At 39.1% G+C, this 24,490-nt stretch overlaps 1 pseudogene; it reads right to left on the minus strand.

Annotated features, from left to right (window-relative positions):
* Window positions 1-4,820: 4,820 nt before the first annotated feature.
* LOC140523196 (flavin-containing monooxygenase 5-like) lies at window positions 4,821-20,811 on the minus strand (annotated as a pseudogene).
* Between the last annotated feature and the right edge of the window lie 3,679 nt (window positions 20,812-24,490).

Raw genomic sequence — 24,490 nt, forward strand, 5'->3', positions numbered from 1 at the left:
AAGGATTATATACATATAGACAGAGGGCTCAGGGTGAGCTGAATAGGAAAGGATGATATCTAAAAAAATAAAATAAGCAGCAAGAGAGGAATATATTAGGAGAAGAAAGGGAGAAATGGAATGGGGCAAATTGTTTCTCACAAAAGAGACAAGCAAAAGCTTATCCAATGAAGGAGAAAAGGGGGGGAAGTGAGAGGGAAAAAGTGAATCTTTTTTTTTTTTTTTTAATTTTTTTATTTTTTTAATGTTTAACAATCACTGCCATACAATTGCGATTTTATCCCTCCCCACCCACCCCCCACTACCTCCCTCCCTCCCCACGACTGCATACAATTCTGTGTAGATTCTACATATACTTTCCTATTGAGTATATTTTCACTATAGTCATGCTGTGTAGTCAGACTAAGATAAATGAAAGAATCCGTATTACAAATCAGAACATGATACACAAACAGATACACATACACAAACATGATCTGCTACATTATGTGAGTGACTTCCATATTTCTCTCTCTGAGTGTGGAAGGCATTTTGCCTTGAGGTCCACCATTGGGATTTTGGAAAAAGTGAATCTTACTCTCATCACATTTGGCTTAAGGAGGGAATACCATGCACACTCAATTTGGTATGAAAATCTACAGGAAAGTAGGGGAGAAGGGGATAAGTGAGATGTGGGGGGATGATAGAAGGGAGAGCAAATGAGAGGAAGGGGTAATTAGAAGTAAACACTTTTGGGAAGGGACAAGGTCAAAAGAGAGAATATAATAAATGGGGGACAGGATAGGATGGAAGGAAATGTAGTTAGTCTTTCACAACATGACTTTTATGGAAGTCTTTTGCATAACTACACATGTATAACCTATACTGAACAGCTTGTCTTCTCAGAGGGTGGGGAGGGAGGAAGGGAGAGAAGTTGGAACTCAAAGTTTTAAAAATGAATGTTAAAAATTGTCTTTACAGGCAACTGGGAAATAAGAAATATAGGTAATGGGGTATAGAAATCTATCATGTCCTACAAGAAAATAGAGGAGATGAGGATAAAGCAAGGGAGGGGTACAATAGAAGGGAGAGCAGATTGGGGGAAGGGATAATCAGAATGCACATTGTCTTGGGGTGGAGGGAGGGGAGAGATGGGGAGAAAATTTGAAACCCAAAAATCTTGTGGAAATGAATGTTGAAAACTAAAAATAAATTAAAAAAAGAAGTTACCTAGACTTTAATCTCCGCTCGAAGTTTACCTTCACCACCAACCCTTCCCTAGCTAAACAGAGCTTTTATTCCCAGCATGTCATGACCATCCATCATTTTCTGTTTTGTATATGCTATCTGGTTGCCCTCATGTATATAGTCCTGTCTGTAAGATGAATAAACTAGAGCCTCTTGATAATGCCCCTTATAGAGGTAGACTAGGAAACAGGAGAAATAGCCCTCAAGAAATAGTTATGGACTGTTTTTGATGAGCTGCACTCAGTACTTCTCTACTAAGTTATGAGAGAAAATGCAACCACTACTAAAACAACTGCCAAGGATGAAATGTGAAAAGCAGGGAACCAGGCAAGGTTGTGGTAGAGCCAGCTCAGGAATAAGCCTGTGAGATCTGAATGTTCAATTTTCAACAAGAGCATTCACATCTTGGAAATCAACAAATGCTATACGCATTCCAAGCAAAGGAGCTAAAAATTAAAAACTCTTGGATCTTAATCCTCACATCAACCAGTGAATCAACACGATGCCTCAGGCAAGCCTACTCACCAAATCTGTCTCATTGTCTCTAAGATGAATGGATATTAATACTTCCTGACATCTGAGAAAGATTGTATGGTGTGATTAGTTTATATTTCTAGATTTCTATATAAATATGAGCTTTATTCCTTTGAAATAGACTCCTTGGCAGATCCAGAGAAACTGAAAGCCAGAAACCAAACTCCACAAAAGTTTTTATATGAGATTGGCTCCCATGCCCAGTATTTGCATGATGCTTTGGGGGTACTATTCAATCATCAGTGGTCTCGGATGCAGTCACTGACAGGTACTACCCTGTTTTTTTCTATATATATGAGTTGGGTGTCACAAAACACCTATTAACATTGAGGGATCCTCCTGCAATAGTTAGGGCTCTCTGTGGGAAATTATAGGGCTAACAAGGGACCTTGCATAATAAGGCTCTGTCTGGAGCCTTCTTCTCTTGTCCCTGTAGACTATCTTGTTGGGAGATCTTGTCATTTTCCATAGATCAAATTATTTTTATATGCTGATGACTCCCAGACCTATATATCCAGCCCAAGTTTCTTTGCTGAGCTACGGTCCCACATCACTCTCTGCTGTACATACCAAATTGGATGCCTCATAAACATAAACTCAACATTTCTAAAAGAGAACCCATTATCTCTGCCTGCTCCCTTCAACTTGCTATCCTCAATTTTCTCATTGTTACTGAGGGCACTGTCAGCTTCATGGTCACCCAGGCTTGCAACTTTGGTATCAGCCTCAAGTCCTCACCTGTACTTTCTCCATATCTCCAATCTCATATCAAGTTTTGTCATTTTTACTTGCACAGCGTGTCTCTTACATCTCTTCCTCTCTACTCATACTACCGTCACTCTTGTAGAGGCCTCCATCACCACTTGTTAGATTACTGCAATAACATTCTAATTAATTTCCTTGCTTTAAGCGTTTCCCTGCTCCTATCCAGCCTCTGCTCACCTGCCAAAATGGTATTCTTAAAGTTCATTTCTGACTACATCACTTCCCTACTCAGTGGTTCTCTCTCACCTCTGGGATGAAATAGAAGATGCTCTGTTTAATTTATAAAGTCCTTCACAGCTGGCCCATTCCTGACCTTATGGTTTCTTTATACTTCACTCTCTTCCACCCAGGCTGCAGTCCGACCACAATGGCTTACTTACTGTTCCTCATACAAATACTCCATCTTCTAACACATGGCTGGCCCCCATGGCTGAAATGTTCTCCCTCCTTGCCTCTGAATCCTCATTTAGGTGGTTTCATTCAAAACTCAGCTAAAATTCCACTGTCTTCCAGAGCCTTTCCAAATATTTCTGTCTCTTCTCTCTTCTTTAGTCTCTCTCATTTCTCTTCTCTCTCCCCTTCTCTCTCCTCTCCTCCCCTCTTCTTTCCCCTCCCCTCTCCTCTCATCTTCTTTTCTCTCCTCTCCTTTCCCTCTTCTCTTCTCTCTCTCCCTCCTCTTTCTCTCTCCCCTATTTTCCTCCTCCTCCTCCTCCTCCTCCTCCTCCTCCTCCTCCTCCTCCTCCTCCTCCTCCTCCTCCTCCTCCTCCTCCTCCTCCTCCTCCTCCTCCTCCTTCTTCTCTCTCCATCTTCCTTCTTCCCCTATGCATGCTGTTTCCCCCATTAGAATTTGAGCTACTTGATGGCAGGTTTTGCCATTATATCCCCAGTATTCATCACAGTTCCTGGCACATATTAAGTACTTAATAAATGCTTGTGGACTTCCTATTGTCAATTTTGAGATTCCCAGGTGGAGTGTAATAGTTTTTTTTCTGATTGCCACACATGACACACTCAGTGCCCTGAGCACTCGCTCTCCATGGGTCTTGGTAACTTTCTTCTTACAACACCTGGTAGGGTGAAAAGTTTGAGATTTTTGCTTGAACTGTAGCAATGAAAAAATCTCAGTTTATCTGATTGTCCTGTTGCCAGTTTTGATGTCTTGGGTAGATAAGGTAAACCACATTCTTTCTCATATTCCTATAGCTCACATTTATTGTTCAGTCATTTCAGTTGTGTCCAATTCTTGATGACCGCATTTGGGATTTTCTTGGCAAAGAAACTAGAATGGCTTGCCCTTTCTTTCTCCAGCTCATTTTACAGGTGAAGAAACTGAAGCAAACAGGGTGAAGTGTCCTTCTTTGTATTTCGCTTTGAACTTCTCTTATGAATTTATGTTCATTAAGCTCAATAAGGGTCGTCTGATTTAAACTTTGCATATCTACCAGCATGATGGTCTTTGAAATGGTCCTGATGAAGATAATTATAGTTTATTCGTGATTATCTGTTATAAGTCATAGAAATGCTTGAATAATTATGGATCAGTGGAAAGAACATGGGCTCTAGAATCAGCTAACAAAAGATGCAATCTACTTCTGACACTTATGGTCTGTGTGTCTGTGTGGCCTTGGGCAAATCTATTACCAACCTGGGCCTCAGTTTGCTTACCTATGAAAGAAGAGAGTGGGACTAGATGGTCTCTGAAGTCTCTTATGGTTATAGATGATTCTGTGATCTTTAGATATGAAGGGACAGTATCATAGATGGCATAAATAATATATTTATGTATCTCCACATTATATCTAGTTCTATTTACATGTATGATTTTTTTGGTTTTGAATGTGTTCAGCTTGATTGGAGGATATTTGCTTCTCTCCCCCCCCCCCAGAGGATTGCTCTTTTGTATGCCTTAATCCTTGACCTAGATGGGACAATCTTTGGTCCTTACTTTGTTTCTTTAATGGACCTAGTTAACAGAACCAAAGATTGCCAAGGGGATTGGTACATCCTATACACTTTGTGCCTGGTATCCTATAAAAGTTAGCTAATAACAGCAATAAGTGTTTTCTAACGTGGCCATCTGAAACGACATACAAATTCAATGTACAAATTAACATACAAAATAACATGCAAATTCAATATACAAATTAAAATTTGCAACCATTGATGACATTATTGAAAACAGAACCAGATACTTGTCCAGACCCAGCTTCCATGATCAATAAAATGTAATGGAGACCCAAAAGACAAACACGTGGACTAAGCAATCAATTGCTCTTTGCCAACAGTCAAGTTTCTTACTGTTTTTCTAGACAAATTCTTCTCCATTTGATTTCCGTCATCATTTTGCTCATTGAAGGTAATTTGTTCAGCCCTAGGAAAGACTATCCAGAAGGTGATTAGGACTCTCTGGGGAAACCACCGAATAGGAGGAAGTAGTTTTAGGAGGAAAACATTACATTCACACTAGCTCGCTTTGGAAATGAAATCCAAAGTCCAAATGGGGAGGCTGTCTAAGAACGGTATTCTGGCATGGTTAACTTGTATCAAATTGCTTGCCTTCTCAATGAGGGGGGAGGGGGAAGGAGCAGGGAATTTGGAATTCAAAATTTAAAAAAAGGTATTAAATTGTTTGCACATACAAGTAGGGAAAATATTTTAAAAAATGGTGTATTAGATTTATTGTCAATGCCAGGATAAGTTAGCTTCTTTATAATAACATTAAGAGATTTTTTGGGGGAAGGTAGGAGGTAGATATGAATTGCTTTTTCATCTGTTTTTCCCCAAATAGTTTCCAAATGTTAAGAATGCATTCTATGATCTGCATATGTTTCTGTGAACACTGTTTTTTCCTGAATCTTCTAATGCAGTATTGTGTGGTCCAGTTCTACCACACCTGACATTTGAATTCATGGCAACCATGAACTGCGCAAATAAAAAAAAAAACATCGTCCTTGAGAAAAATGTAGTTATTTTTCAGCACTCATATTGCTTTCCTAAGGCACAAAATAATAACAAATGTACCTGGACTTCAATCTCTGTTACAAAGAGGGATAAGTGAATCTTGTGATACCAAAGCCAAACTGAAAGCAGTGTAAGTGCCCATTGATTGAAGAATGGCTGGACCAATTAATTATGCTGTATCAGTGTAAATCTTTAATAGCTTAAAACATCGCTAAGGCTTTTGGGACACCCTTCATTATTACATCATAAGAAAAGAGAAATGTAGGGAATTTGAAGAAACTCAGCAAAACTTCTACCTACTGATGCAGAGAGAAAAGGCAGAACTATGAAAATATTATCCACCATAGCCACAGTAATGTAGAGGAAAATGACACTAAAAGCCGTCAGAATTCAGATGATTACAATGGTCAGTCTGGATTCCAGAAAACTGGTGGGGAAGCATCTTTTTCTCCTGATAAAGAAGTAGTGGGTTATGAACATGCGATGCATCCTATGCCATCCGACATGGTTCATGTGTCGTTTAGTTTGGCTTAAATATTTTTGTATGTCAGAAAAATACGTCTTTGTATCTTCAGATCTGTGGCACCCGATGGAACACCTCTCAGTATTCTGTAAACAGTCACTGGGCTCGCCTCTCCTAGTTCTGTTCTCATACTACTCCCCACCCTCATGCCCCAACCTCACCTTCTTTCCCTTTTGTCCTCTCTCCTTTCTTTTCCATTTGCTTTTTTAAAAACGTTTTATCATTTCAAAACAAAACTTATGCTGTCTCTTCCCAATCACCTTCCTTCCTAACAATGATTCAAACAGGTGCCCTAAACAAAGAGTGTTTTGACTGTTAGAATCCAGGAGACACAGACTTTATTCATTACAATTTAGGCAGTTCCTATTTCTTTTGTAAAACAATACACACTATGAGTTTCCATTAAGAAAAAGAAGAGGCATTTTCTCTTAGGGCATTAAAAGAACTCTTCAAGGTATACCAATGAGATTTTGGTGCTAGAACAGCACCATGCTTTCCAGGAGGTACGCAGAAATCACTTGTTGACTACTTTGTTACAGAATCAGAGATTTAGAGTTGTGAGGGACTTAAGGGACCAATGAAGTCCAATCTCCTCGTTATACAGATCAAATGAAATCAGAGTAGGTGCTTAATCAATGCTTATGCCCTTTTCTTAGAGACAAGAAAATTGAGCTACCGAGAGTGATTTGCTAGGGTCATAGAGCTAGCCAATGTTTGAGGTGGAATTCAAATTCAGGTCTTTCCACTTCCACATCCAGCATGCTATACACAAGACCATGTTGGGATCTGAATACAGGTTCTCAAATTTCAGAGCCAGTGGTCTTTATACTATGTCATACTCTTTTGGCGTTTTTGTCTGATTTTCCCTGTATCTTTTTCTGCTATTTCTGTTTGGTATTATTTCCTGTCAGTTACTAAAGCTCATAACTCATTTTCCATCCACTTCTGTGCTTTTTTGGATGCCTCAGAATTTCCACATCCCTGATGAGGAGATCACAACTGAGAGTGTCAGAAAAACTGAATTGTGAAATCCCAGATAGATGTCTTTATAGGACTTTCTACTAGTGTTTCAGCTGTTGTAAGGCAGCTAGGTGGTGCAGTAGATAACCTGGAGTAAGGAAAACTCATCTTTCTGAGTTCAAATATGGCCTTAGACACTTACTAGCTGTGTGACCATGGGCAAGTCACTTAACCTGTTTGTTTTGGTTCCTCACCTGTAAAATGAGTTGGAGAAGGAAAGAGCAAACCACTCTGGTATCTTTGCCAAGAAAACCCCAAATGGGGTCACGAAGATTTGGAAGTGACTGAAAATGACTGAACAACAACAAATAGAGCTGTTATTTCCCATTAGTAAACTCTGGAAGAATATGATGGAACTCATTTCAGAGATGAAGAAAAACATGAAGGTCTACCATTTTCCTTTGCCACTTTGTGTTTGTCTTTCATTTTCAAAGAAGAGAAAGGACGACATGCCTTGCACTTGACTTTGTTTTGAGTGAGGGAGGGCTGTACAAGGTCACCAGCCTCACTTCCCCTCCTGGGCCATCTGGATCCAGTGACCAGATATTCATAGAGATGACTGGAGAAAACCTAGGATGCACTGGGAGACCTTGGCCTATTCAGGTACTCACTTAGAATGAGGTAATGCCCATTCAGTGAATAGGCCCCTTTAAGAAGTAAACAGGGCATGGCCCCTTTAATGAACAAAAGAAGGAAAAAAATCAGTAAATGGAGTTGGGAGGGAAAGGGCAACAGTTACTATTGATAATCATTCTGAAGTCAGCAGTGTCCCAAGAAGATCCCTGTCCTGCTCAATAGTTATGCCAAACTTAGTGTTGACACTTTCCTAGCAGTAGAATTTAGCTTTACTCAGAAGTTGTGATTAAACCATATATTTGGTGAGAGATCCAGAGCATGTCTTTTTCAGTAATGTTCATGTATCCACGGCAGAGCCTTGGGAAAGGTTAGCATTTGTGGTCCCTCTTAGCTTCCCTTTCACAAGCCTTTGTATCCTTGCTGGTGCTCCAGTTTCCTCAGTCATCTTCTCTGTTTTTTATCTTTATAGATCCTTGTTCTTAGCTTTCTACTTACAGTTTGAAGTAATCTGGCAGTCTCCCCTCTGCTATGATGCTAGTCTAATAGTGTTATCTCTCCCAAAAATATTTTTACTCAAATAGGGAATTCTAGGATATTAAAAGGAAAAAACCCTTCACCACTCAAAGGACTAGATCTCTAATGATGGGATTTGGAGTACTGTAACAGGTCAAAGGGCATATCTGGGATTCGATGTAGAATCTGGTAGACTTTCCTCGAATCACTCAAAGAATACCACAGTTGACTCATCTTTCTTTTTGGTCTTTGGTTGAGTCCAGTCCAACCCCTCACATACCTCTGAACACGCGTATGGCCCATCGGCTCTGTATTTCTGACGTTGGAATGGTAGCTCCTACTGGCTGGATAAAACCAATGAATGCTAGGGTTGGTTTTTCCAGTTGAGGAGGGAAGATGTATTTAAACAGAGATTGCTGGCTATCCAAGATAGCTGAATCATTATCCAGGAAAGGAAAAGAGAAATTATATCCAGTGGCAAAGATAACAACATTTATGCTTTCTTCTGTACCATCCTCGAAGATGGCAGTTGTTTTCACATTTGCTTTCACCAGCAGTCTTCCAGTAATTATGTGGCTAGGAAAATCATCACTGAAAGTAGGTTGAGGATTTAGGAACTTGAAAAAGAAATAGTGAGAAGTGAAGACATGAGTGTAAACGTCCTTTAGAAACGTTAGCTAAGTGATGTTAATGCTAACTGATTCTGAGTGCCTGCTGTGGGCAGAACAGATTCACAAGGATTGCTTTTTAATGTGGAAGGAATTGGCCTAAAGATCAGAAATGGGAGCTGACTTGGTATTAGAGATCCATTTCTTTAAGTTATTAGATTAGGGAAAACTAAAGAGGATGATGATACTCATCTTCCAATTGAGGGTGTCCCCTATATTTGGAGGGTTATGCCCTGGAAGATAGGTTAGCTTTGTCTTACTTGACCTGAGAGGGCAGAACTAAGGACAGTAGAGGGAAAATACAAAGAGACAAATTTCTGAAACATTCTTAACAGTTAGAGCTACCCAAGAGTAAAATGGAATGCCTCAGGAGGTATGAAAGTAGTTGGTTTCCTTAGCTGTTAGTTAGCTGTTTAAGAAAAGATTGCATGACCATTTGTCAGGTATATTGTAAGGGAGGGTACTATGGCTCTTTCTTCAGCATGGATTTGACCAAATCTAAAATTTTGTGATTCTGTGACTTGTGCTTAGAGACATCTAGCTATTCATTATGTACGAATATATTATAAGCGTGAAAAAGTTAGCCAGTGATGTGGTCATCAAATTCAAATAAGGTCTGCTTGTGAGAGCTTTTTCATCAGAAAAAATTAAGTTTCACTAAATTAAGTCTGAAAAGTGGACTTAATTCATTTCCAGTACATGCTAATACAATATGATATAATACAGCAAACACTTGGTAAGTTCCAAAAGAGCTGTTGTCTAGCTACGTGCTTCATCTTGTACTTGTAAAAATTACTTTGGAACCCATATATAAACCTTTATGCTTACGATGATTAAACTAAGTTTTATTTGATTTAGACCAATATTCAATTCTCCCCAAATCTGTTTGGATTCTCTCTTTCATCCAATTTTCTAGCTATGTCATCTAGACTTTTGTCTTTTGAAAATTTGATAAGCATGCCATCCATACTTTTATCTGAGGCACTGGTAAAAATGTCAAGTATCACTACTAAAAAACTAGTCTCCGAGGCTTTGACTGTGGTCCAGATATTCCATTAGTTTCTGAAGATCTCTAACTTTACTTTCATCTCAGTCTACACCCCTCCATCTTGTATAAAAGCATTGCAAACAGGACTTTTGTCAAATACTTTGCGAAACCTTCAGTTAATTATATTAACAACATTCCCTTGATCTGCCTATTGAATAACTTATCAGATAAGGATATGAGGTTAGTTTGACATAATCTGTTCTTGGCATTTGGATGTTCAGTAACTATATTTTTCCAGGAATTTGAAATAAAGATCATTGGCCTACAGCTTTTAAATTCTGCCTCATATTTTGACTGTCAGAGCAATAGCATCTCTTCTGTTCTCTGTGATCTTTCAAATATCACTGATTGGAAGGGGAAGGGGTGGGGAAAGACTGTTGTTTAGTTGCTAATTTAGGTGTGTCTGACTCTTCATGACCCCAGCTGGGGTTTTCTTGGCAAAGATACTGGATGGGTTTGCCATTTCCTTCTCTAGCTCATTTTACAGAGGAGGAAACTGAAGCAAACAAGGTTAAGGGACTTTCCCAGGGTCACACATCTAAGTAAGTGTCTGAGGCTACATTTGAACTCAGGAAGAGGAGTCTAGCACTCCTGACTCCAGCCCAGAACTCTATACACTGCACCACCTAGTTGCCACTGGGAGAAAAGAGAAAAGGAATAATAAGTACCTACCATGTACCAGTCACCATGCTAAGTGCTTTACAAATACTATCTCATTTGATTTTCACATTAAACCTGTGAGATGTATGTGTGTGAGTGTGTGTGTGTGTATGTGTATGTGTGTGTGCTATTATTACCCTCGTTTTACAATTGAGGGAATTGAAGTAGATAGAGATTATGACTTACCCTGAGTCACATGGCTAGTAAAAATCTGAGGGTAGATTCAAACTTAGGTCTTGCCGACTCCAGGCCCAGAGCTCTAGTCACTTCTCCAATGGCTCAGAAATAATCATTCATCAATTCTTTCAATAGTGTTGAGATGTTCTTGGTAGGGTAACTTGGCTGCTAGCTCTTCTCTTAATCACTTCCTGTTTACCTTGGATTTCTACTACTAAGCATTTTTGTCCTATCCTTTTCATCCCTGACATAATTCTCTTTGGAAGAAAAAATGGAGGCCAAATGAATTTTATGACTCCAAACCTGGTGAATTTACCATATCAGAAAGAGAGACTATGGCGCTCATTTCCCCTAGGGTTAGAGCCAATTTTCAAGATGAGCACAAAGTCATTATACTAAATGCCTCAACTGTATGGCTTTTAATCAGTTGGAACTAGGATGGAGAAGCAAAGGTGTATGCTTCTTCAAAAGGGGCAATGAGGGAGGAGGGTTACACTTACTTTCATTGGCAATTTGGGAACCTGTGTATCTATGTCTCATGTCCTTGCTGTTTACTGAAGAGAAAGAAAGGTTAGTATGGAATGGATAGGATACTGGACTTGGAGTGAAGAGGACTCAAGTTCAAATCCTGTCTTTGACACTTATTAGCTGTGTGACCCTGGGCAAGGTATTTAATTTCTAAGAACTTCAGATTTTTTATAAGTAAAAAGGAACTGGACCAGATGACCTGGGAGGTCACCTCCAGCCCTGAATGTATGATCTAAAGTCATGAGCCATGAGGATAGAGTGGGGAAAGATGACTCTCTCTCCTGGATTTTTGGAAGTTGTGTTTGGACTGTCCATTAGCCACACCAATAGCCACACCAATTCACCCAAAGTGAATTACATTGACTAAATTTCAAGAGGATACATATGACGAGGCTGTAGACCGTACATGGCATGGTCAAACCTTGTGCTTAATCTGTCTTCTTCCAATTTGTTGATAATGAAGTTGCTTAGACACTTTCTGATGATATTCTTAAAGCGTGTGAAGAATACAGTATCCAAGGGTTCCCCATGATCTCCAATACGCTGCCATATCCACGATCCTCGTCATGTGCTGAGGAACACCTGAAAGAAAGAAAAGCTAAGAAAGCATTGTCCTATAAGAGAGCCCTGTCTCAATGCCTCAGCTGTGTTGAATCAAGACCAAGACACATGCATTGCTTCATTTATTCTTATTGGCCCTGAAGTTCAGTCATCTCAGTTGTGTCTGACTTGTTAAGACTTCATTTGGGGTTTTCTTGGCAAAGATACTGGAGTGATTTGCCATTTCCTTCTCCAGCTCATTTTATGGATGAGGAACCGGGGCAAACAGGGTCAAGTGAGTTGCCCAGGGTCACACAGCTAGTAATTATCTGAGGCCAGATTTGAAACCAGGAAGACGACTCCAGGCCCAGCACTCTGTGCACTATGGCACCACCTAGTTGCCTCATTGGCCCTGAAATGCAGTTATTAATATATTCAAAAAGTATTTATTCAGCGGCTCCTATAGGTATGGTTCCAGCACTGGGGGTACAAAGACAAAAGTGATGCCTCTGCTTATTTACTCAACTCCCACGTACAAAACGTGAAAGCCAAGGTTCAAGGAAGTAAAGGTCATATAAATAAATGGGGGCAGAATCCTGGTTTTCAGGGTGGTAGCCCAGGAATTCTTCTACCCCCAAGGACAACAACACCTCTTACTTTAAATATGCCAGTCAGTGTTGCTGAGGAGTAAAGCTAGAATAAGATTTGTGTATGTGTGTGTTCATATGGACCAAAGAGTCTCTCCCTCTCCCTCCCTCTTCCTCCGTCTTCCTCCCTCCTTCTCTTTCTTCATTTACTTCTCTCTCTCTTTTCTCTCTATAGATATACACATACAGACATGTACATATAAGTATTTGCATATTTACAATATGTAGACATATCTATGTTTCTGTATTAATCGATATCCTTTTCAGTCTTATCTCATCCTATTCCCTTTCTCATATTCTATGCTCAGCCAACCTGGACCACTAGCTATACCCTAAATGTTATTTCCTACCTACAGACATTTACCATATACCTGAAGTACACTCCCTCCTGACTTCTAACTCATGCCCTTCCTCCATCTCTTGCCACAGGCAGGTGAACAGGGCTATGCAGAGGACCAAATGGGAGCAAATAGTTTAAACCTTTCCTAGGCATGCTGAGATATCCAGAAACATTTACCTTACACCATACTTCTTGGCTAGCAGAGGAATGAAAAGTACAGACCCCAGCGTCTTAGTGAGGGGATGAAATCCTTCTCCTCCTGAGAAACTCAGCACAGTTCTACCCACCTGCAGGGATGGGGGAGGTGGGTGGGGATTTCCTCAAACAGCTACATCCCTTTAACTTCCTTCCTTCCTTCCTTCCTTCCTTCCTTCCTTCCTTCCTTCCTTCCTTCCTTCCTTCCTTCCTTCCTTCCTTCCTTCCTTCCTTCTCACATACACATTTAATAGAGTAGTAATAAAGCTACAATATTCCTTGAAGAAAATTAGTTACTTGGAAATCATTAGAAGCTTAACTGTGGTTGTTAATCATTTGAAAATCCTAACAAACTGTTAGTGAAATTTTATATTGTACAAGCAATCCCTGGGTTGCTTTTGGGAGATTGAGACTGCTTCTTTCAAAGAAGAGAACATCCTTTTTCCCTGGTTCAGGATTCTTTCCCTAGAGACTGTACTCAGACTGCTTTCCTGTAGGCCCCAACTCTATTCCATAGATGTGTAGGGATGTTTCTTGGAATTCTCTCTTTCCTTCATCACCTCTGCTTCTGGTTCCTTCCTCTTTACTTTCCTTCAAGGCTCAGCACAAACATTTCCCTCTACAGGAGGCCTTTTCTGGTGCCCCAGCCACTAGGGCAGGGGTAGAGAACCTGTGACCTTGAGGATTTGTTCTGTAAAATTTGGATTCAGACAAAAGGCCACACCTAAGGATCTAGAAGGCCATGTGTGGCTCAAGGCCACAGGTTTCCCACCCTGCATTAGAGCCTCACCCCATTTTGCCTAGAATTTATTTTGTGTATACTTTTAGGTGTAATGCTTCCTTCCTTGGAGAAAACGTAAGTTCCTTGACAGCAGAGACAGTTTAATTTCTTTCTCTTTGTATCTCTAGCACTTAGTACAATGCCTGGCACATAGTAGGTGCTTAATAACTACTACCCCTGGTAATATGCTTCCTGCCGGGCCCAAGCCATTGGTCCATCCATAGAACTAGGGACAGTTTGTGGTGCCCCCAAGCTACCAGGCTAGCCTTGTTGCCTCTTTACTCTAGCTTTAGAAGTAAAGTACACCTTCCCGAAGGCTGATATGAGTTTGGTCAGTGATAAGCCAATATGTTCTGAGGAAAGAGCGGGATAAAAGAATGAATGGCCAATGGCCCATGTCCAGGTAGCATTTTAAAGCACTGGCTGAAAACTCTGGTCCAAAAGGCTCTGCACAATGCGCACATCACAAATGCAGAATTAAAAACTAAATAATAAAGGCAAACCTGTTTAGCTACATGACTGAGCTCACTGGACACATCTGCTCCGGTATTTCCAAGGCCAACCACAAGGACTGTCTTCCCCTTAAATTTCTCCAGACTCTTATACTCATGGCTATGGAAATATAGGCCTGTGAATTTCTTGATGCCTGGAAGTAAAGATCAAAGTTTTGGTCAAACCCTGGGTATAAATGTATGTGTGTGTGGGAAGATGTTCTTTTATAATTGCTTTGTAACTTTTTTGGTAAATATTTTCTGAAACCAGTTTCTCTGCTCAGTGGTCACCACCCGCTGCCCCCCTTATTCTCATCTAAATCTCATCCAGACTGTGTCAATCTGACCTTTGCTGGTCTTCTGTCATCAATGCTGTGGGATGTGTCTATCAAGGAAGAAGAACATTATACAATGTAACAACTGGAGACATTTAGTCAGTGCTCAGCATGTGGAAAAGCACTCTTAGGTGATGGGGAGGAAATGAGATAAATGCTCAGATAGTCCCTGCCATTAAGGGGCATCCACCTTTGTGACCTTTGGGAGAGCATGTTCAGTAGCACATGGAGTCAGAGGCCATATTGTGGAAGGCTTAATGAAGTTAGTGGTAAAGAAATCGCGGCAGAGGTAGCAAGTTTGGAGGATTCTTTGCAGGAATTTAGTACTGTAAGGGAGGAAAGAGAGACAATGATCTCTTGAGAGGCTGATGATGTCACAGGAGGTTTCTTTTTTTAAGCAGCATGGGGGTAGGGTTGATAAGGGAGTTTTCTGATCATTTCAGCGTTGCTTCAGGGAGTGAACTTTTGGGGAGTTGGTGACATTTTCCCTTAGAGGATGTAGGGTATTCCCATTAACAACCAAATGGAGAGGATTAAGGGCAATTCTTGGATAATGGGGATGATTTGGCTGGTTTAGACTCCTTATTCCCTCCTTCCCCAACCAGAAAGGGGATTTTCCCCCTGCAAATGCTAGACCATTGAGCTTGACTTTGATTTCTGAGAAAATTCCAGAAGGGATTATTAAAGAGATGGTTAGTGAACAATTAACAAAGATGAGATAATTGCAAGGTGTCAGGGTGTCTTTATCAAGAAAAGTTTTTCTTCCCTTAATCTCTTGCTGATCTCTGTGTAATCCTTACTTCATATTACTCCCAGAGTAATCTACCTCAAGAATGTATTGGATCCAATTAGTGCAGAAGGGATTGGGCATCCTCCCCAACAGCTGCTAGGCTGCTACTTATCTGTAGACAAGCCAGTCTAGGTAAGGCAATAGAGTACCCAGCAGGGCAGAGGGGAATCCTGTACCAGGGGAGTCAGGCCACTACTACTGCCTAGATCACCACCTTCCCCGGGACTTGGAAGGAAATAGCCCAAGACCCTGAACTCAAAAGCCATAGAAATAGCTGTGACCTCAAGACCATTAGTCCTGCTTCCAGTTTAACCCTATGGAGCCATCATTAAGGAAGCAACTCTTGTAGAGAAAAGGCCAACCATCTCCATCCAGTGCTAACTAATTACCATGCAAGGGGCAGGCAAATCAACCTAGCTAAAGCTGTAGGGCACATTAAGGGAGAGTCAGTCTGCATCAACTATGTCAGGCCACAGCTACCACCTCAACAACCATCCCCACTGAAAGCCAGATGGAGACAGCTTAAGGCCATGAGCCCAAGGGCTTTGAAGTGTTGGTGTCCCTAAGGACCATTATTCCTGCTTCCAACTGGGGACCCCATAGTCATTATTGAGGGAAGAAATCACTGTGGAGATGGTGGGATCTATCTTCTTTGCTACCACCATCAATTGCTTTTGATGGACAAATATGCCTAAGAACCTTGGAAGAAGGAGGATCCCCTCCCTTCCCTCCCCTCCTTTCGCTCATCTAGCCCAGCCCTTAAAGCCACCATCTTGGTAAACACTTCCTACAGAGATGCAGCCTGGTCACTATTTCTGAGTGTGATGATGTTGCAAGCTACCAAAGACACCAAAAAGATGGTTCTGACTATCAAAGTCCTTTGTCAAGTGGTTCAATATCAGAAATTAATATGGCTTTGTTCATGTAAATGACCTCAAAGAAGATGCATCATTACCTACTTTGCTGCTATGACCTAAGAACCATGGGACTCTCTATCTGGTATGTGTTGTTTCCTCTAATAAACGTGAGGTCCTTAAGAACAGGGACAATCTTTCTTTCCTATTTGCATCCCTAGCATTTAGCATAGTGCTTTGCACATAGCAAGCATCTAATGAATACATTTTCATTCATTCATTCATTCATTCTTTCATTCATTCATTCTATGAAGCCTTCTATATTCTCTTCCATTATTGTCTTTCCTTTGACTTCATGTAACTCTTTAGTTTATCTCTTTAATGCACTTATATGATATTTTAGTGCATTCTAGTTATCTGTGTAAGTTTCTTATTCTCTGACTAGATTATACATGCCATGAAGAAAGTATCAATGTCTTGTCTAGTTGCTAGAACTCTCTCCTTCCTCAAACTATGTTGCATTTGCTTCTCTGTAACTAAGTAACTATTGCTTCCTCCTAGTAAAATATAAGCTTCTTGAGGGTAGGGTCCATTTTTAGTTTTGTCTTTACCTTTATCACCTTACACAGTACCTCATATGTACTAGGTATCTAAACAATGTTTGTTAATTGAACTGTTGCATCTTTTTTTATTTCCCCTGTGCCCAGCATAGTGCCCTGGTCAGTGCAAGTACTTAACAAGTGTTTGTTGAATGATGATATCAAGGGACCAAAGCTTTGGCTCCATACTCATGAACACAGGATCCATCATACCAATGACAAGCTGAGAAGGTGGTAGTTTCATTTGTGGTATTAACAACAAATAATCTTTTCCCGGCAAGGACATAAACATAAAATATTTTGTGCCTCCCAGTTTTGTGCTGCAGGTTTTAACTGTTCCCTCAACAGACTGCCCTAGAGGACTCCTGACTACTATTGTGACCACTATTACTTTGACCACTTTTCTACCTCTGCAACATAATATGTTATGTCCCAAAGAGGAAGAAGCCAAAGAAATTTTAATAATTAGAGTGGAGATCCAGTCTTCCTTGAGAACCCATAGGTTTTTAAAAACACTATAAAAATTACTCATTTCTCCCCTTCTGACATATTATTTAGAAAATTTCTCTTGAAGAATAAAGATTCTTCCCATCTTTCTGGATGACATACTTGGAAAGCACTCCATTGGCAAATAGGGGTCACTACAATGACCATTGCAAACCATGATCCCATCAAAGATGTAGGATTCCAGTTTCCCATCAAGCCTCTATCACAACATTCCACTGGCCAGTGGAAGAGAAATCAGAACACTTCCTTATTCTGCTCACCCTTGACTGGGAACAAAGGGTCAAAGATAGATCACTCTGTCCTTCCATCATTTCCCAGAAGTCCAGACCCTGATGTACGTATTACTTAATAGCTCCTGTCCCCTGACAAGCTCAAATTCTTCAGACTCTGAAGAAAATCTTTAAAGAGCTCATTTGTATGAGATCTTTACAACTGCCATCCTTGCAAGAGACTGAGGATGCCCCAGACCCCCAAAATGCTTAGTTTACTACTCTTCATGGTCCAATATTTAGTTAATAGCATAGAACCAGTACTCAAGTTTCCCAGTCTAGAGTTAAGTGGTAGAGTGCACAGAATACTGCAATTGGATTCAGGAGGACCTGAGTTTAAATCTTGCCTTAGATACTTAGATACTGTGTGACCTTGGGCATGTAACTTACCCTCAGCAGCCTCAGTTTTCTCATCTGTAAAATGAAGCACCTAAATCCCAATATTATATGAGGGTCAAATGAGATAACTTCTATAAAGTGCTTCGTAAACACTAAAGTATATGTTGTTGTTCAGTTGTATCTGATTCTTCATAACCCAATTTGGTTTTCTTGGCAAAGATACTGGAGTAGATTGCCATTTTCTTCTCCAGTTCATTTTACAGATGAGACAACAGAGGCAAACAGGATTAAATGACTTGCTCAGAGTATCGCAGCTAGTAAATATCTGAGGCTAAATTTGAACTCAGGAAGATGTCTTCCTGACCCCAGACCTGGTGCTCTGTGGCATCACCTAGTTGCACCTCAAGGTGCTATATAGGTGCTAGCTGTGATGAGGATGATGCATGAGCCAGTATGCTTTCCATGAGAGCTTTTCAGGAAAACCAATATAGTTTCACCTTTTCATGGAGATTGTAATGACTTCTAACACTGACTTGAACGGTACCTCATGCTGTTCTGGCCCACATGGGCTGCTGCCATGAATAGCCAGCAAACAACATTCATGCTCTTCCTTTACTTACAAAGAAGTGGATATATTTCAGGACGTCAAAATGTTTGGCATACATCCTAACATAATCCATCATTTTGGAATTGTGAAAGAAATTGGGATAATGGTCAGGAAATGGATAATCACTATAGGATGTCATCTCCTTAGAGCTGTTACTGGTCACAGATTGGTAGATACTAGGCTTTCCAGCTTCTGATTTTTCCTATGGGGAACAAAAGAATTTTCATTGTCTTTGAGGAAATTGTAATCATGGAGAATGAAGAAAGAGAATGGCAAAGATTGGACCTACCTTCTGGATGTACTACTTTCCTTACCTCTGGATTATCAACACTAATATAAGAATTGTATTATTTGTCAATGTGTGTGTGTGTGTGTGTGTGTGTGTGTGTATGTGTGTGTGTGTGTATGTGTGTGTGTGTTGGATTAAGATAATTTCATGCCTAACATTACCTGCATCCAGATTTTTTTTCTAGCCTCAACTTACCTCATCTACTTTCTTTTCCACGCTCAATGTTCCAGTCAACCTGGTTTACTAATTTTACCCCTAAATGTTATTTCCTACCTATGTGCATTTACCTTTCAGGCATTTACCTGAAGCATATTCCCTCCTGATCTCTAATTTTCAGAATCTTTCTCTTCCTTTAAAACTAAGGGCAAATTGAAAAAAAAATTATTCAAAAAAATTTGCTTAGCAAATTTGAGATTTGGATCTCATAGCCCAGTATTGGGAAATATGCCATTGGGAATAAGAATAGGAAGAGTTAACATTTATATCACATTTTAATGTTTATAAAGAGTTTTTTCATGTTATCTCATTTGACCCTTACAATATAATTTGTTGAAATAGGTGCCGTTACTTTCCATATTTTACAGATGAAGAAATTGAGGCTTAGAGAGAATAAATGACTTGCCCAGACTGACACAACTAATAGATGTCTGAGGCAGAATTTAAACTCAGGTCTTCTTGACTTGAGGTTCAATGCTTTATCCAACAGTGAGCTATCCTCAGCTGTGACTCTTAACTTGCTCAAGAGCAAAGTATGGATGGAGCTTTGTTTTCAGGGTCATTTCTTTGTCCCTAGAAGAGTACTTTGCAATCTCTAGTCCCAGGAATAGGGCTAGTTAAACCCAAAGGATCCCTGGCACTGGTGCAGCTGAAGAATTTGAGCTTTTTCTAGGATATCTTTGATGGGAGTGTTCACTATAATTTAGAGACGGAGAAGTGACAAAATTTTGTTTGAAAAGGTTATTTACCATTGTAAGCTTATCTTCTACTATTTCCCCTACACATATCTTCTGCTTTAGTTTACCTGCTCTACTGATTGTTCCCGGAGTTTTCCTCATCTGTAAAATGAGGAGGTTGACTGAATGACTTCTGGAGTCCTCAATTTGACATCTATAATTCCCTACCACTAGAGCTTTGCCTTAAAGAAAGAGAAAGATTCTGAAAGTGAGGCATCAGGAGGAATGCATTTCAGATATAGGGTAAATACGTGGAGATAGGAAAGAGCATTTAGGGGGTAAAGCTAGCCGCTCAGGTTGGCTGGAACAGAGTGTGGGAAAAATAAGATGAGATAAGGCTAGAAAAGATCCAGATGGTGTTAGGACTTAAGAGATCTTAAACCCATTTTTTTTGATACATATGGGCTTTGATACATGTGCATACATAGATATATACAGATACACACATACATGCATGCACACACAGAGCTTTTATTTTGGTACTTTCCCTCAACAATGCTGAATGGCATGTTTAAAGTAAGAAAGGTAGATATAGGTGTGGCAGAAGAAAACCAGGTTCTGCCACCAATTATTAGAATGACCTTTATCAATTTGACCCTTAGCTTCCATATTTTATGCAGAGGAGGTGACAATAAAATGTAGCTTCATTTTTTTTTTTTATATCCCCAGTCCTTAGTTCAGCATCTGGTACATAGCAGGCACTGAATAGATGTTTTCTTAATATATAAATTGCTTCCTTTCAGGGCTTTTAGGATCAAGTTTTACAATGTGTGTGACAGTACTATGAAAAATCTAAAAATTCATAGAAATGAAGGGTAATGTGAGTCAGTGGAGTAAGTCTGTAACAGAATTCCAATTAAATTTCAGTTTCCTTGATATAGAGGGGAAAATTCATCACACAAACAAAGGTAATTAGGTGTTAGGAAAAATGTAAACTTACTTCATATCTCCAGACACCTCCAATGTCATAGCTTTCTTCAAAGCAAGTGGGTTCCAGTCCTTCTTCCAGACAGCTCTTAATAGCACCAAGTCCACTGACCCCAGCTCCAATGATGGCAATCTTTTTCACCGTCATGGTTTCTTGTAACAGGAAGATTGCTAAAGAGGTTTTTTACTTCTTCCCTTGGGGGTAAAATAAAGTCTTATTCCTAAGTATTCTATTCTTCTAAGTACTATATAATGTCATTGTAATTGCCAGAGCTAGTTTAGTATTTGGGAGGCTCCAAAGGAAAGTATGGGAGAAAAGAGGTGTTAGACTGACCACAAAACTGAAGCATTGTGTTGACCTCATTGTTGCATGCCTATGAATTGTGGTCAGTCTGCCAGTGCCATGCCAGGAAACTGAATCACTTCCATTTGAATTGTCTTAGGAAGATTCTGAAGATCACCTGGCAAGATAAGATACCAGAGACACTCAGGTCCTTTCTCAAACTAAACTGCCAAGCATTCACACTCTGCTTCAGAAAGCACAACTCTGATGGGCTGGTCATGTTGTTCAAATGCAAAACGTATGCTTGCCAAAAAAGACTATTTTATGGAGAACTCATACAGGGAAAGCATTCATGTGGTAGTCAGAAGTGATATAAGGACACTCTCAAGTTCTCTCTTAAGAACTTTGCAATTGATTGTGTGACATGGGAGATACTGGTTTAGGACCGCCCAGCATGGCATGCCCACATCAGAGAAGATGCTGTCCTCTATGAGCGAAGCAGAATTGAAGCAGCTCAAAGGAAAAGCAGGATGTGCAAATTTAAAGAATTCACCCCAAATATTCACATGGACTATTTATGCCTGATCAGTAGTAGAGCATTCCAAGCTCATTTTGGTCTGATCAGTCACACACTGAAATGACTCTAGCATAGTGATGTTATTTTGGACCTCATCAAAAATGAAGGACAACAACCAATATAATGTCATTATAATTTATTAAAATTTCCAGGTCTTTGGGAACACTTATATTACTAACTTAATTTGCCCATAAGGAATCTTGATCCAGATGGTGTTAGGCCTGAAGAGATCTTAAACTCAAGAACACAAAGAGGAAAAACAAAATGATTATTTAAAGAGATACAGAAAAAACTCATGACAAGATCTAGTACATATTTTTGGTTTTTAAAAATAACAACAACCATAACCCAGCATCATACCAAATGAGAATAAACTAGTGACTTTTCTAATAAGATCAGGAATATAGCAATGATAACCACTGGCATCTCTACTGTTTGTTATAGTGCTAGAAGTGCTAGCTGTAGCAATAAGATTAGAAAATGAAATTGAGAGAATAAGCCTGGAGAAAGAGGAAATTAAATCATTATGTTTTTGGAGGTGATATGATAGTTTACTTAGAAAACCCTAATGAATCAACTAAAAAAATTAATTGAAAATACTTTCTTTAAATTTCAGGATGTGAAATAAATCTGTGTAAATCATCAAGATTTCTGTGTATTGCCAACAAAACCAAGTGGGAAGACAGAGAAATTCCATTCAAGACAAATACAGAATATACAAAATACTTGGAACTTTAAATATACAAAATATTTTGGACTTTAACTACCAAGATAGACACAGAAAGACATTAATTTCCATAAAAATACAGACTTAAATCATTACAGAAATTTTAATTGTTCAGAGGTGGACAAGCAAATATAATAAAAAATACTGCTACCTGAATTAAGTTACTTCTTCATTGCCATACCAATTAAACTATCAAACAAGTACTATATAGTGCTCAAAAAATAATGATGAAATTAAAAAGGAGAAACAAAAGGCCAAGAATCTTAAGAACCAGATCTCATAATATACTTCAAAGTAGTAATTATAAAAATGATTTGGTATTGGTTAAAAAACAGAGGTCAATTAGTGAAACAGATTACATGTAGAACATATATAAGCAAATGAGCCTAGTAGACTAGTTGGGTAAACCCAAAGACCTCAGTTACTGAGATAAGGACTTACTATCTGACAAAAACTACTGGGAAAACTTGAAAGAAGTCTGGTAGAAATGAGGTTTAGAAAGCATCTCCCACTGTAAACCAAGAAAATCTACAAATGGGCACATAATTTGGATATAAAATGTCACACCAAAAAATAAATTAGATGATTAGGAACAAATTACCTTTCAGATCTATATCCAGGAGAAGGATTCATGACCAAACAAGTGCTAAAGATGATGACAGAAGATAAAGTGCGCTTTACTTGAAGTTAAAAAAGATTTTTCACAAATAAAATTAATGTAGCTAAGATTAATAGGAAAATAACTAACTGGTTAAAAAAGAAATCTTTGCAGAAAATTTTTCTGATAAATGTCATTCTTTCAATAAATGATCAAGAGATATAAACAGACAGTTTTCAAAGGAAGAATCCAAGCTGTCAGTACCATATGAAGAAATGTTTCAAGTCACTAGTAATTAGCAAGATTCTAATTAAACAAAACCTGAGATTCTACTTCGTATCCATCAGATTGGGAAAGTTTATAATAAAGGAAAATGATAAATGTTGAAGGGAATACAGAAAAACAGGCACAATATATTGTTGCTATAGCTGTGAATCAGTTCAGCCAATCTGGAAAGCAATCTGGAACTATGCTCCAAATGTTACTAAACTGTTCATATCCTGGAATGTGATATGCAGTGATTTCATTCTGAGGCCTATGCTCCAAAGAGATCAAAGAAAAGGCAAAAAAACCCCCAGTCATTTAGGTAGTGGCAAAGACCTGGAAATTAATGGGATATGCCTATGTGGAGAAATGTTGAAGAAATTATTATATTAATGCAATGAAATACTATTGTGCAATAGGGAATAATAAAAGAAATAGTTTCAGAGAAACTTGGAAAGGCTTTATGAACTGATTCAGAGTGAAGTAAGCGGAACCAGAAGAACAGTTAAATAATATGATAAAGACAAATGCACAACACTTAAGAGTTAAGAATTTTGATTAATGCAATGACCACACATGATTTCACATTATGATGATGAAGCAGAGTAAACATATCACACAGCGATAATGGAATCAGGATGTAGAATGAAAATGTGTGTTTGGATATGGTCAATGTGGCATTTTTGTTTTGTTTGATTTTGCATACTTATTACAAGGGTTTTGATTTTCTTTGTCCTTTTTTTTCCAATGGGTGAAATAGGAGAGAAGATAAATTGTTGTTAATTGAAAAAAATTATTTGTGCTAAGAGAAACTTTACAGTACAAAAAGCAAAAAACAAACAAACAAAACCAAAAACAAACCCATAGCTAACTTCATTACTTTTATTTCATTGTCTTTAGACTACATAGTTCACAAAAATTTCATACCTCTTCTTTTAGATAATTGATCCAGATGGTTAAGTTTAGGATTGTCACATTATTACAACAACCATTCAAATTTACTCAGTATCAGGATGTTTGGGCAAGAAATAAGTAGAGATAGTGGAGGGCCCAGTGGAAAGGGTACTGGACATACAGTCAGAAGAGCTGGATTCAAACTCCACTTTTATCAGCTTACTACCTATGAGACTTGTAGCACACATCATTTACCCTTTCTGCGCTTCAATTTCTTCATCTGTAGAATGAGGGAGCAGGACCACTTGGTGTCTGAGGTGCCTTCAAGCTCTAGCTCTATGATCCTATGATCTTTTCCCTCACTTGGCTCAAAGACGAGTCATTCGAGAAAGTTCAAATTTTCATTGATGCGTTGTAACCTACCTTAAGGCAATCACCCAGTTTACCTTTGGCATATTTAAATCCATGCCCTTACCTACCTTCT

The sequence above is a fragment of the Notamacropus eugenii genome, chromosome 2 (assembly GCF_028372415.1).
Source record: "Notamacropus eugenii isolate mMacEug1 chromosome 2, mMacEug1.pri_v2, whole genome shotgun sequence".
Classification (NCBI taxonomy): Eukaryota; Metazoa; Chordata; class Mammalia; order Diprotodontia; family Macropodidae; genus Notamacropus; species Notamacropus eugenii.